The sequence below is a fragment of the Acomys russatus genome, chromosome 19 (assembly GCF_903995435.1).
Source record: "Acomys russatus chromosome 19, mAcoRus1.1, whole genome shotgun sequence".
In the NCBI taxonomy this organism is placed as follows: domain Eukaryota; kingdom Metazoa; phylum Chordata; class Mammalia; order Rodentia; family Muridae; genus Acomys; species Acomys russatus.
Window position 1 is genome coordinate 63,774,784 of NC_067155.1, and position 14,279 is coordinate 63,789,062.

The 14,279-nt window shown below is 55.2% G+C and overlaps 1 protein-coding gene across 2 annotated transcripts in view; it reads right to left on the reverse strand.

The window, feature by feature from the left end:
- Tpst2 (tyrosylprotein sulfotransferase 2) overlaps positions 1-14,279 on the reverse strand; it is a 38,042-nt gene that overhangs the window by 19,022 nt on the left and 4,741 nt on the right. The gene's annotated exons all lie outside the window — the stretch shown is intronic.

Sequence of the window (14,279 nt, forward strand, 5' to 3'; positions counted from 1 at the left end):
AGGCTACACAGAGAAACCCTATCTCGAAAAACCAAAAAACAAAACAAAGCAAACAAAAACAAAAAATAAAACAAAACAACAACAACAAAAAAACTGGAGGTCATCCAGGGTTACATAGTAATTTTAAGTCCAGCTTGGATTACATAAAACCCTGCATTTAAAAAAAGGGGGGGGGGGTTAAGCTACTGCCGTGCACCTCGTGGTCAGCGTGGCCCTTCTGTGGAACCATGTCCTTATCACAGCACACCCTGTATGAAGCCACACACACATAGCTGACTCAGAAGACACAGTACGACCCAGGGTTTGCGTTTTAGCAAGTGCTGCCTCCCGGCCCACTCTCTCTGAAATGCCACTTAGGTCACACACCCTGCATGCAGTGTGTGCTTCCCGTGGGCTGGCCATGGGGAATGTGACATCATGTCTTATGACAGTGGCTGTCTTGTGTCCGAAGTTAGGCAGACAGTTTTCCATGACTGGCTCACACTAGCGGTGTGACTCTGAGCCAGCAACTCCTATGTGTGTTGTTGTATTCAAAAGCACATCTGAAGTGGGTAGCACACAGCTCGGGCGGTGACAGTGACTACGGCTGTGTGCCTTACAAGCAAGCACAGGCAGGCTCCTGCCCACAGGTGGAGTCTAACAGCAGAGCAGCAGCCCAGGGGCACGGGATGGTGGGGGCAAGACGGGTGCATGGGTTGGCCAGGAGAAGTCACCACACCCAAGCAGCCTACAAGTGGTACCCGATGTAAGGACAGACGCACCCACAGCAAAGCTGGAGCCAGCAGCACATGGGCCTCCTTGATGGCACAGGCAGACTCTGTGAGGGGACAGGAGATGAGAGGCTGGTCCCCAAGGCAGGGGTGGGGGGGCTACAGGGTCCACCTGGTATTAACACTGTCCAATCCACAGACTCTCAACCCCCACCCCCCACCCCGCAAACACACACCCTCATCTCAGGACTCTGCAGATGCCAGTCAGAGAGTGATATAGACGTGACAGATAAATACAGACGCTTAAAGAAAGCACACAGGAGCAACAGAGCATTCAAGCGAGAAGGGCCAAGTGGGATCAGGTCCCTCCCAGGTGGCACCAGCCAGGTGAGCAGGTCTAAGGTCGTGGGAATGTGCCACAAAAACACACAAGGTCTGTCCTGGTGACACACCTGTCACCAACACTGAGCTGTTAAATAAGTTGGAAGTCTTTTTCAATCTAAATCCCTGGGCTCTGAATGCACAGGACCCCTGATGTGCGAAGCCCTTGCTCCTGACCCTGGCATGCTGGAGACTGAGACAGGAGGACCCAGCCAGCCCTCTGAGCTCTGAGTCTGACCACAGGCTCTGCATGATCCGCCTGCGTAGGAGGACGGGAGGAAGGAAGCCGCATTAGCCCATCAACAGTGGAAAAGGGAGAGAGAGGACAGAGTGACAGTGCCAGGCAGGGAGGGGGAAGGGGACAACAGTGGGCGGACTGCTCTGTTGCGCTTGGCCTCTCTGGGCCTCAGCTTCCACCCCATGTGAAATGGATCCAGCAGCTCTCACCATAGGGCTGCTGAGGACACTGGGGCAAGGCAACTGAGTGGCACCACCGACGACCTGCTCCCACACATGGGCACATGGCTCACCGTGATGCCTGTCAGACACATGCAAATATGGTTTTCAAGAGCACGGCATTGCGTTTAGTAGAACCCAGTTTAAGATGCTCATGGGCTGCTACTGCAGGTTAAAGCGGTTACACCTTTAATTCCAGCACTTTGGAGGCAGCTCTGTGAGGACCCAGGCCAGGCTCAGACTCTGCTGATGCCAGCTTCTCTCCTGGTGGAAGAACGCCACCCCCAGGGACACGGGGCTTCTCCTGTGGTATCCTGAGGACAGGGGCCTCAGCTTAGCTACCCATGAATCTGTGAGGCATCTGAGAACGGGCAGAGCAACTCCCTCAATGAGAGAGCGGGCGCAAACCCCACCGTACCACTCACACACCAGGCCACCTTCTGCTCTGGGACTCAGTTTCCCCATGAGACTTCCAATAGGACACTGAATTCTGTTTCCTACACCTGAGCTAGGCCAAGTTCCACGGCCAGCACCTACTGTAATGCAGTGCCTGAGCTAGTACCCCGTCCAACATTTGCCTATTCTGCAGAGCCGGGCTGAACCTGTGGCCCGTGTGTGCTGAATGTTTGTGACTGAGCCCCACCCCAGTGCACATTTGAAAAGCAGAGCAGCCGCCCCGTGCTTGTAGAGTTCAGTCCTCGGACTGGAGGACGAAAAGGAAGACAGTGCAGCTCACCTGCTGGAGCCTCCTCACTAGTGCCATCCCTGTGGGCCAAACAGTCCTAACCTAAAAGTCCAAAGCTTTGAAAACTCCTGATTGTTTATTTGGAGACAAGGTGTTACCATGTAACTCAAGCTGGCCTTGTTAGAGACACGGCCCCAGCTTTCTGGTGTGGGGTACCATACCCGGCAGAACCCCAGCTTTCTGGTGTGGGGTACCATACCCGGCAGAACCCCAGCTTTCTGGTGTGTGGTACCATACCCGGCAGAACCCCAGCTTTCTGGTGTGGGGTACCATACCCGGCAGAACCCCAGCTTTCTGGTGTGTGGTACCATACCCGGCAGAACCCCAGCTTTCTGGTGTGTGGTACCATACCCGGCAGAACCCCAGCTTTCTGGTGTGGGGTACCATACCCGGCAGAACCCCAGCTTTCTGGTGTGTGGTACCATACCCGGCAGAACCCCAGCTTTCTGGTGTGGGGTACCATACCCGGCAGAACCCCAGTTTTCTGGTGTGGGGTACCATACCCGGCAGAACCTAACACTTCTTGAGCACCAACAAAACTTCTACAAGGTTTCCAGTTTTGGAGCAGTTGAAATTTCAGAGTTAAGGTTGCTCAACAGGTGAAATTGGAGGGAAAAAAAGAATCAGTGATCAAAACTTACAACACTTCAGGCCCCAAGCATTTCAGTCTCCCTGGAAGGCCCTTTGCAGGACACGCAACGCCAACCCAGCAGACACAAGAAGGCAAATCTAGACTTGGGTACTAGGCAGCCACAGTGAAGCAACGCAGGGCACGTGTCTGCCAAGATCCCTCCCAGGCTCTCTGTCCCTTGTAGCCCCCCCCCCCCAGTACCGCTGGGTAAAAGCACAGCATAGCTCCTACAGGCTACACCCCACCCCTGCAGCCTGCCTGCTCCTTGGGTGCCAGCCAGGCTGGTGATCACCAGGCAATCAAACATACAGGAGGCTGGAAGCAGGCTGCAGGGCCTTGGGGGCAGGCCACAGGGCCTTAAGGGCAAAGCAGAAGAGGCCTGGGAGCCTGCAGGGGTGCACTGGACAGCCTTTGGGGGGAGTTCTTTTTCCTCTCTGAGCTCTGCTCTACACAAAAGGATCTTCAATGCTTCAAACCTTGGAGGCTACTTGAGTGCTCTCAGCACCAAAACAGTGGCTTCCCTGGTCTGCACCCTTCTGCCAGCGGCGTGTGCAGGGTGTAGGGTCTGGCGGCATCTGAAGCGTGTGTACCTGCTTTGCTCCAGGAGCCTGTGAGTCCCACTCTGAGGACCTGGGTCTAGGCCTCAACAGCCCCACACATCAGTAGCACACGCCCTGCTGGCTCCACACAGAGGGACCCAGAAGCCACAGCTGGCTCGCTCCTTGCTGCATGATGTAAGCACTGCAGCCCTCCCACCACAGTCCCAGATCTGTCGGCACCCACCTTGGACTGCCTGGCTCTGCCATCCTCACCAAGCTGGCGAGTGCCCCGGTTTGCCAGATGTGGAGATATGTGGGCAAGCCACCCGCTCTCGGTTACCTCCAAGGCCCCTGCTAGCTACAGCTTCTGGGTCTAGCTGCAGCAGGTGCCCCAGGCCACCTACGGGCCCAGTTGCTCTGGCTTTCAGACTTTCTAAGAACATGAACTTGCGGAGACCCAGCAAATGACGGAGTGTTCCCGGGGGAGGAGACAGCCTGTGGGCTAGGCATCTGGGTGCCAGCAGCCAGGCAGCCCTGTGTCTGCTCGTGTCCAGTCATGCAGCACTGAGAACCAGCTGGGCACAGAGCAAGAAGGCTTCATAACTGACACAGGATAGTGTGTCGGGGAGGGAAGGAAGTGGGTGGGAGGGACCCCTGGGCCCCCAGCCAGCTCTGCCTTACAGCATGGCGTAGCCTCAGTTTCTTCCTCCATAAGATGAGCGGTCAGGGTCAGCCAACAAACATCAGGTCCTCTGGGCCAGCATGGCGACACCTCAACAGTACTTAAAACAGTTGTATAGCAACCCACAAAGCCAGCATTACACTTCAGAGCTCTACCCATGTAGCAGTGAGACCCTGGGCAAGCTGCTGCACCTGTCTGTACTGCGGCCTCTACACAAGTAACACAGGAGGTCAGAGGTCAAAAGGGAAGACAAAGAGCACTACACACACTCTCTGTGGCGTTCCTCGAAGCCACGCCAGAACACTCAGCACCACGGAGAAGTGAACACTCCGGAAGAGTACATATAGTGCAGCAAAGGCACGCCAAGCTTCCCACGGAGGAAAGCCACCTGTGTGACGCCACACAGTCAGTGGACAGCGGGGAGCATGGCTAGGCAAGCCACCCGTGTGACGCCACACAGTCAGTGGACAGCGGGGAGCATGGCTAGGAAAGCCACCCGTGTGACGCCACACAGTCAGTGGACAGCGAGGAGCATGGCTAGGCAGCGAGAGAGGATCAGACCTGACCCCGCTGAGCTACCTGCAGCTTCCCAGGGCATTCCACCCTCTTCCCATAATTTCCACCAGTACCATGCAGAAATACCACGTAAGCCATACACTGAACTCCCAGCTCTCTGGGACATTAAAGATATAAATTTAATCCACGATGTACAAAATACCACTGTTAACAACCAACAGAAACTACTAAGGTGACTCCCTCTCTCCCTCCCTCTCTCCCTCCCTTCTTTTTTCCTTTCTTTCTTTCTTTCTTTTTTTTTTTAAGACAAGGTAACTGCAGCCCCGGCTGGCCTGGGCCAGGAGCTCACACCCTCCTTCCTCTGCCTCCTGAGTGCTGGGGCAGCAGGTGCACGGCTCCATGTCTGGCTGTGGGGTATTGTGCTTTTCCAGTTTAAGTACAAACTTTGTGCCTCTGTCACGCCCCAGCCGTGAGCAAGGCTGACTTCAGGATGCATGGATGGTGTAACCGCTGACAGCTGAGAGGGCTACCTGAGGCCTCAAAGGTCCCACGGGTGGCTCTACGCGAGTGCAGTCCTCTGGTGGACCCACTCGGGATTACAGGCTCACACCTCTAGGCCTGCCTGGCTCAGCAATGACTCTGAGGCTCAAAATTCCCATTTCCACCTCTTCCTGACCAACTGACGCCCCGCAGGAAGAGACGTGTGACGCGTCACGTCCAGTGTACACAAAGAGCTCAGTGAAGGTGGCAGAGAGGCAGGCAAACGGGGTGAAGAGACAAAGGTGGTTGGAACCAACAGCTAAGCACAAGAACCAGACTCAGTATTTCCATGGGGGAAATGGGCTAAGGGCACCGTGGGATGTCTCTGCCTGGAGACAGCAGCGGCAGCGGCAAGAGTCAGCGAGGACGCGGCACAGACAGAGCCCTCCGGCTCCAAGGTGAATGATGCCATCTGCCCATGCCACCCCATAAACCAGCTGTGGGCCAATGGCCTGTGGGCACGCTGCAGTATCACAGACCCACACGCTGAACATGGCACGTCTCTGACATGCAGAATGTCTTCTGCTCAAGGGCACACCCACCAGAACTGCACCAAGCCAGTCCCCAGCGTGCACATTTTCCTGGGAACAACCTGGGTGCCTGTCACCAATGGGGTGAACAGACAAACGAACACAGATCAATAAACACAGACTAATCGGCCGGGAGGGAGACACCAGATAGTCACATGATTAGACCAGGCCATGACAGTGGGCTCTACAGAATGGAAAATCAACATGAGAAAGTCGGAAATGCAAGGTGCCCTCAGTTCTCAGGGGTCCTGGGCCACAGGGGCTGAGGCGCAGTATTGCTGGCCAGGCTCCTGTCACTGCCACCGTTTTCCTTGCCACCACTGAGGCGCATTCACGCCTTCATCCATACTTTGTGCCAGGCACCAGGAACACAGAAGTCACAGCTCATGCCACCCAAACCTCAGCACCTGGCACTGACCCCAGACTCACACCCCATAACCCATCTGTGGGCCAACGGCCTGTGGGCACGCTGCAGAAGAGCTCCTGCCTATGCTGACAGCCACCCCACCCCCCACCCGGGATGAAGGGCCGTGCTCACAGGGCCTTTCCTGATGACGTCACCCTCCAGTGTCTGGGACTGGAGTGTCCTCCGCTGGGGTATGGAACCCACCCACACCTACGCTCGACCTCTTACTACCCAATCCACCAGGCCACCAAGCCCCCCCCTCATCCCCCCCCAATACATCAACACAGCCCAGAATCTGCTGTCACCACCCACAATGTGGGGTGCTGGCCTATCAGCCCTCCATCCCTGTCCCGAGCCACTTCAGGACCCTTTTTGGGCCTTTGATTCCGCCCTATCTGCTCAGCTGGTTTCCTGGGAGCAGGCAAGCTTCCCAGATGAGAAGCAGTCCGCCCAAAAGAAGGAAGGAGAGGCGGTGAAAGGGGTGGACACGGGGTGCTGGTGCTCACGACACAAGACGAGGACCCGAGTTCACACCCCATCACTCAGGGGAAAAGGCTGGGTGTAGTGCTCCGACCCTGCAGCTCTGGGATTAGGAGAGAGTGCAGAAGGCTCCCTGGGCTCTCTTGTGCCAAAGAGACTCACTCCTCAGAAACAACAGAGAGTGGCTCAGGAGGACAGTTGACACCAGCAGTTAGCCTATGCTCCCTCACCACGACCCTCGCCTCTGCCCAGGTCCCCCACGGGCCCCAGTGGCTCAGTTCCCCTCTAGCTGCTTGGCCCCTCACTGTTACTTACCCACTCACCCACCCACGCATGCACACAGACACTTACAGACTCCTCAGGGCCTCGGCCCACTGCCTACATGTCTTCGAGCCATTATTACCTGGCTGATCTTGTGACCTTTTCTGTCCCTTCTCACCTGCTTGGGCAGTACATGTATTTGTTTGTGGAGGGCGGGGCGTACATGCTGCAGTGTGCTTGTAGAGGTGGGGGACAAGTTTCAAGAATGGATGCTTAACTTTCCTGACATAGGTCCTAGGGGTCCGACTTAGGTCAGGGTTAGCAGCGAGCCCCTTCACCCACCTAGCCATCATCCCTCCGGCCTCTCTGGGGACTTTTCTGGTCATCCACCTATCTCTGCAACCTGCTCTCACCAACTCCCACAGCAGACCCTCACCCAGACCACACAGTTTGGGGTTCCCCAGCACTGGCTGCCTCCTCCCCTCATAGAGCTGGCTTACGGAAGTCATCTTTTCGTCTGGGCCTCGGAGGCTTCCTCAATCAACAGTTACTAAGCAGAGATCTCACCCACACACTGCCCCAGCCAAACAGTCCTCTAAACCCGAAAACACCAAAGTCCCTACACTAGGGCCAAGCTATTGCTCCTTACTCCTCAAGTGCCTAGGCTCCAAGCTCGGTTCCTGTCCTGCTGCCATGTGGGAGCAAACTAGAAGCCATGCACACCACCCCCTCTGTGAGGCCAAGCTAGGCACCTACTTCCTGTGAACCCACCCTGCGCCTTAGCTCCCCACTTCCCTCCACTCCCAGGGCCCGTTAGAGACATCATCCCCACAAGGGTGTGTCATGTACCCTGAAGCTCCCGCCTCAGCTTCAGTCAGCACGCGCGTGCACACACACACACACACACACACACACACACACACACACACACGTCCTCTTCCAGCCCCGAGGGTGCCATGCACTCTCTTCCCTCAGCATGTTCCAGATGTCGGCAAATGACCAAGGCCTGTCCAATTACAGTTCTCCATCTCCGGCCCACAGAGCTGGCTCAGGGTGGACATATGACCTGACCAGGTCAATGGAAACTGGCTGGAAATGAAGCTAAGCCAGGGTACAGGGCTGGACGTGTGGTGAGCCTCTTAGAGCTGTGGGGTGCACTGTGTGAAGGTGTGTCTCTGTATATTAAATTGTTAAGGGGGCCGGGCGTGGTGGCGCACGCCTTTAATCCCAGCACTCAGGAGGCAGGAGCAGGCTGATCGCAGTGAGTTTGAGGCCAGCCTGGTGCACGAAAAAACAAAAAGTTAATTCTGTACCACAGAGAGCTTCAGCCTATCACCAGTCTCATATTTTGTAAATATTTGTTCCTTCCTCACCTGGCTAAGGCAATATAGAATTGAATCTGATTGGCTTTAATAAAGACCTGATGGCCAATAGCTGGGCAGGAAGAGGAAGGTGAACTTCTGGGAGAGAGGGGGACTCTGGGAGAAGGCAGATGGGAGATTCTTAGTGGGACATGGAGGTAGAGGTGGATGTGAACAGGTACAGGGAGGTAAGGACTGGCTATGTGGTGGGGCGTGGGCTACAACAGCGGGGGTAACTTAAATGACCTAGCAAAGAGTCTGCCCAGTTATAGGCCTAAGCTTTTAAATGTTGGAGTTTTGTTGTTGTTGTTTGTTTTTGGGTTTTGGAGATAGGGTTTTTCTGTATAGCCTTGGCTGTCCTGGACTCACTTTGCAGACCAGGCTGGCCTCGAACTCACAGCGATCCGCCTGTCTCTGCCTCCCAAGTGCTGGGATTAAAGGCATGCGCCACCAACTCTGCTAGCTTTTAAATGTTAATAAGCTTCCGTGTATTTATAACCACTGACGGGTCCAAAAAGTCCCGTTATAGGCAGCAGCTACAGAGGTTGAGAGAAGTCAGCCCAGGAGGCAGCGTGGAGCTACGTGCGGCGCTGAGGTCAGCTCCTGGATCCAGCGCACCTGAAGCCATTAACTGTGGCCCTTGTGTCGCACGAGCCACACCCCTACTGACGTGTCTTTGCCGAGTCCCAGCTGTCTACACGACACTCCAGTGATTGCCCCCTAAGCTTCACCTCCTTCAAGGAGCCCAGACGCTCACCCACACCAAGGCGAACCCCAGCACCTTTCCTCACGCCCCATGTTCCTGGCTGAGTCTCAAGGGCTGAGCGGTGGATAAGGCTTCTGCCCGTCCCTCCCCCCCCTCTCCACCCTCAGAGGCTTGTCCATGTGCTGGAGGCCACCTCACTGACTGGCGGGTCCTTACACACCTGAGAACTAGGGAGCAAAGAGAGTCACGAGGAAAGATGAAATTGTCTTGTTTGCCTTGTGTCCTCGGGCAAATCAAGTGCCTGGGCACAAGTGTGAAACGGGAGAACAGCTGAGCGACATCTTCACCACAGCACAGAGGCTTTGCTCGCAGCAGCTGCCCCAGCACCTCCTCAGTGTGGACGTCTGCTGACCCCAAACTCAGAGCAGCAGCCACGGCCTGGCCACTGGCACAGCCAGCATTGTCACTGTGGGTGGGACGTCTGGGGATCTTTGTTCTGGCTGAGACAGCTAAGCTGACAGCTGTGACTAGAAAGGACTAGGTGAAGATATGAGAGAGAGAGAGACAGACAGACAGACACACAGAGACAGAGAGACAGACAAAGGCACACAGAGACACCAGCGCACCTGGATACAGCTGTGCCTGAAGGTGGGCTGTACTTCATTTTTCCTTTTCCTAGAGCCAACACACTGCCTTCTCTCTTACCTTGTCACCATACTTTGTCGATGCCACTAATCGCAGCCTGGTGGTGACAGGGACATAACAGACCTTACCCGCCTCAGCATCCATACCCCTTACCTAAGGCCCCAACTGACTTTTCAACAAACAGGCCTTCCCATGACTAAGCCAGATCTACTTCCTGTCTTCTGTGGAGACTCCGGGTGAGGGCTGATGGTCAGCTCACGACTCTTTCTGCCCTAGGTGCACCTGTGCTGCACACAGGAAGGGCACTCTGGGGTGTATCCACAGAAGCCCCAGGGTTACTCAGCACACTTTATCTAGAATGTCTCCAGCTAACTTCCCCTTCCTTGCTCCCTGGGAGGGAGGGGCGGCTGCACCGTTGCCACGGCCCGACGCGCCACTGCTTTGCCGTGGCCCATGGCCAAGAAGTGGCGGACAAGCCCGAGAAGAACAGAGGTAGAGTGTGACACATCTGCTGGGTGCGATGGTCCCCAACAGGGCGGGCTCCAGCCCTTCTGTGGTTCCACCAAGCGGCTCTGGGCTTTAATCTTGTGGAGATCTGGGGCATGTGATTACAGGGTGGGGGTAGGCTGGGCATGGTGGTCTCATGCCAGCATGGGGAGGCTGAGGCAGGAGGTTCAGGAGTTCAAGGCCAGCCTGGGCTACATAGCAAGTATAAAGCTAACCTGGGCCACAACACACACATACATAAGCACAAATGTACACACACACACACACACACACACACACACACACACACACACACATAACACACACGTGACAAACACTGACTCAGTTTTGAACCAGCACCTACTGGGGCCATTTCCTGCCCTTCTAGCTCCCTCTCAGATAGACTGTTGACCCCTCCTCCCCCTCTTCCTCCCCCTTCCCCTCCTCCTCCTCCTCCTGTGTTCCTAGACAACAAAAGATAGACAAGTTACAGGGCCTTTTAAGTTCCCAAACTGTTCAAAACAAGGACACTTTACTAAGTCCCAGGAGACACAGGGCAGATTGGGAGTGGGAGAGGGGCCTTCTCCTAAGGGCTGAGACTCTGAGGAGTCTGTGGGAAAGTGCTGGCCTATCCTAGACAGTCAAATGCCACCAGGCAGGGTCCCTTAGCGTTGCTAGGCCTCAGTCTCCCAGTCTGTGGAATGGTTGAAGAACCATGCAATCCTTGGGAGCCACGGGACCACAATCTGCAATCGTCACAACAGTCACCAAGCAAGCAGTCCCACTCAGAGCCCCCTCTATCCGGCTGCCTGTGAGTCCTCGAGAGGCTCTGGTGCCACCGAGCACCCAGAAAGGGCAAAGGCTACTGTCCAGGGTGCTGTGGTCGGAGCCTGGCGGGCCAGACCCAGCCACTGAGTCCTCCACACCCCTCTCCTTGTCCCCAACAAGGTGGAGACTCAGACTCCAGAGAGGAAAACAAGAGGAGGACAATGGGGACGACGGGGTGTCCCGCTCTGGGGTGCCCATTATCGCCACACCCACCCTGCATCTGCCACAGCCTCCCTCACGGAGCTTCCTGATGACGGATGTATAGCAAGCAGCTCTGCATCCTGTGCGTCTGTCCGGGACACTGTGGCTGCAGGGGGGGGTGGTGGCCCCCGCGGGTGGCCAGAGCCCACACCTAGGCAGCTCTCTCAGCTGCTGGCTGTCTAGGAATAAAGATCCTGGAGGTGACTCCCCGCTGAGCGGTGGTGCTGGAGTCAGGCAGCAAGCTCACCCAAGCACCCTCAGTAAGACCAGGGGTTCCAGGAGGGAGCATGTGCGCCACATGTCCAGCGGGGTGGGGGCTGCAGGTCTCACCCCTACCAGGTTAGCATTCCCCCTACTGTTTTCCACTCCCATCCTCCGTTCTCCAAACACTAAGCAAGTTGTTTAGTCTCAGGCCTTGGTTTCCCCTGCAGGAAAGAAAGGGCTTGGCTCCAGCATTTAACACTTTTTTCTCCCCAAACTCCTTTGTCAGCAAATACATGCTGGGTGTGGAAGCATTGGCGGGCGGATCTTTGTGAGCTAAGGCCAGCCTGATCTACATAGCGAGTTCCAGGACAGCCAGTTCTCTATTACACAGAGAAACCCTGCCCTCACCAAAGGGGGCGGAGGGGAAGAGGAGGAAAGTGCTGCGGGCCTACTTTGTGCTTGAGCAGAGGTAAAGGCAGCATGGTGGCATCATAGCATGAGGTTTTTAAAAAGCACCTACTGTGTGCGGGCGTCAGAGGTCCCGAGGATCAGTAATCCACCACGCTGAGATCAGAGTAGCCTTCCCCTCCCTTACCCTCCCAGGGGCCAACTTGGGTTTCCTCTTCCTCCCACAGCCCTGGGCAGGAACTGCCATATCATCAACATCGACGTCCCCCATGGCTCCGAGAAAACTGTCTGAGTGGAAGTGATGGACAGAGTCAAGGGGTGCAGGGGAGAGGCAGGAGAGGCAGGGTGGGTGGCACAGGTGGGAGCTGGGGACACAGATGTAGCAGCCAGAGCAAGCAGAGCAGCAGCACCATGGGGGCAACAGAAGCAGGGAGATGAGACTGGTGGGTGTCAGGCACAGGTAGAGATGGAGAGAGGGCCATGAAGATGCCTTGGTGAGTGAAGCACGCGTTGTGCAAGCCCGAGGACCTGAGTTCAAATCCCCAAGACCCACATAAGAGCCAAGGTAGGGGTGTGACATCTGCAATCGTAGCATTGCAGGTTGGGGGTGAAGACAGATGTATCCTGGGCGTTGCTGGCTTTCCAGTCTAGTTGAAGTGGTTCCAGGTTGAATGAGAGATGCTTTCTCACAAACTAGGACAGAGAACACAGGAAGACACTCGACAACCCTCTGTGGCCTCCGTGTGTCTGTGTGTGTGTGTATGTGTGTGTGTGTGTGTGCGCGTGCGCGCAGAGATACAGATGGATAAAGAGACACCAAGAGAACAGCAGAGATGTCGAGACACACATGTATGGGACAGGTCAGGGATGAACACAGTCATTCTAAGAATGAAGGCTCTCAATAGGCAGCCACTTCCTCCATCCGGTGGCCACAAGTCATCTAAGGGGCTGAGAGGCCCGGAGAGAAGAAGCTGTCACAGTCAGAACTTCCCAGGGCACAGAGCCCCCAGCGCCTGCTATGGTCCTCAAGGCCCTTGCTAAGAAGGGCTATCATGACACAGGATAGATACATCCAGAACCTTCTACTCTTGGTTATTTTCTTATTAAATGATTCACGTCTTTTAAAAACATTTCCTTCCTCCTTCTCTCACTTCCTGATACTTTAAGACAGGGCACAATCCAGCCTAGTACTTGAGGCTTGCCGGTGATTTAACTCAAACTGCCTCCAATTTTTAAAGCACACCTCCTGACCCCCGACCTCACGCCCACACACTGCCGCACCAACGCAGCAGTTCATGCACTGAGCTCCAGCAACCACGCCCAGCCACAGGTCTCATGCTGGCCAGTTCTCACAGCTGTGGTTGTCTCCCTCTGGAAAACCTGCCCCTCTTCTGCCCTGCCAGCTCCTCCTCTTCAATGCCCCCTTGACTATCCCATCTCTGTACCACATCCACAGTGGACCTGGCTCCCTAGTGGCTCTGGGAGTGGCCTTGCCACTTCCCCAATGCAACCCTACCTCAACCCCAGATCTGCGAGGGTCATCAGAGCCCCTAACTCCCACTGCGGTCTGCACACACACATCTGTGAGGTACTATGACAGAAGGGGTAAAGGTCTCTACCTGCCTCAGATAGACAGACAGAAAGTAACTTCAAGTGGCTCTGGGCTCTGTGACAGCATGCCAGGCTAGCAAACCAAGCCACCTCAAACCACACAACCTGCTCCAACTTGGTTTCTCCCTAGGGGCTCTGGCTACTGCCAGGTATAAAAATAGAGCCTATGGCACTACCTGCGATGGAGCTGACCTACAGAGACTCAACATGAAGAGCTCAGCAGAGAAGGCACACAGACGTTAGCACAATTGCTCGCGTTCAGAGAACAAGGGCTAGCCAACTTCCTTCCCACAGAATGCCACAGGAGTGTCCGTGGTCCACGGCCACTGCCCTGCCTGCACCAACAGAGACCTGAGCAGGCACAGACCCCTCACACAAACCACGCTTCTCCTGGACACATATCTGTAATAGGGTCCAACTAATAAAACAGGCCCAGTAGGAGATTAATAGGAATTACAATAAAGTTTATCGTCATAAATGCTGTGATGAAAGGTTGGGCTTTGGGAAAATTACTGAGTAAGTGCAGGTTACATAAGCCTTCTGAAATACTGACAGTCAATGTCATAACAATAATAATCAGGGAGTACCTAGCGGACAGGTAGCATATACACTGTGGGGCCACCAGGTGAGGCATGAGTCAAGCCCCCGTCACCAGGGCAAGTTTTCATCGTGCTGCTTAGAACGGCCTGTGGTTTGAACTTACGAACTGTGCATTTCTAGACATTTCCATTTAATATTCTCAGACCGTAGCTGACATCGAGTAACTGAAAACTGGGGAGGAAAAGAGAGGGGAACCGCTGTACTCAACTGTGACGCGGCCGCCAGAGATGCCCGTGAGCGCGGCTATGTCCCAGGATAACTTTACTCCCGGGAACAAGGAGTGGGCAGGACCCACTGACTTGTCGGTCTGGACAGTCACTGTTTCAAATGCACTCTTTAGAGAATAGCATGG